This window comes from Arachis stenosperma, chromosome 5 (assembly GCF_014773155.1).
Source record: "Arachis stenosperma cultivar V10309 chromosome 5, arast.V10309.gnm1.PFL2, whole genome shotgun sequence".
Lineage (NCBI taxonomy): Eukaryota > Viridiplantae > Streptophyta > Magnoliopsida > Fabales > Fabaceae > Arachis > Arachis stenosperma.
In genome coordinates, this window is record NC_080381.1 from 99,120,776 (window position 1) to 99,121,442 (window position 667).

Below are 667 nucleotides of genomic sequence, written 5' to 3' on the forward strand. Positions count from 1 at the left end.
CTAATCACGGCATTGAATGGAAATAAAGGTAATTAAAATAATTAATTTTAAAGCTTAAAAAACCTGTTTTTTCACATACATCACATAATAATGAAGGGAAAATTAAACCATGCAATTAATATGAATAAGTGGGTGAAGGGTTGAATAAATCACTCAAACTAAGCACAAAATAACTCATGAAGTATGGGTTTATCAAATACATAAAAAAATGGACATAAAGAATCAAACAAATCAAAGATTACATTCATAGAAAGAGAATAATGCACACAAGAAGGAAAAATAAGTGGTTATAAGATGTAACCACACAATTAGGCTCAAATCTCACTAGCTTGTGTTCTTAGCTCAAAAACCATGTTCCAAAATAAATTCTTTCAAGCAAGTTCAACAAAAATATTTTCTCAAATTGGTAGGGTGCCCTAAAAATAGTTTCTTGGAAAAGAAATCATCACCTTAAGCAAGTAGTCCTAACAAGAAAGAAATGGTAAAAATATGTATAAATTCTAACTAACATGCAACCTATCATGCAATGCAATAGCTAATCTAAAAAAAATTTGGTGTTGAAAAGGAAATTGTTACCCATGGAGATCGGTCGAACGACCTCCCCACACTTGAAGATTGCACCGTCCTCGGTGCATGCAAAGAAGAGCAAGGCGGATGGGTTGCTACA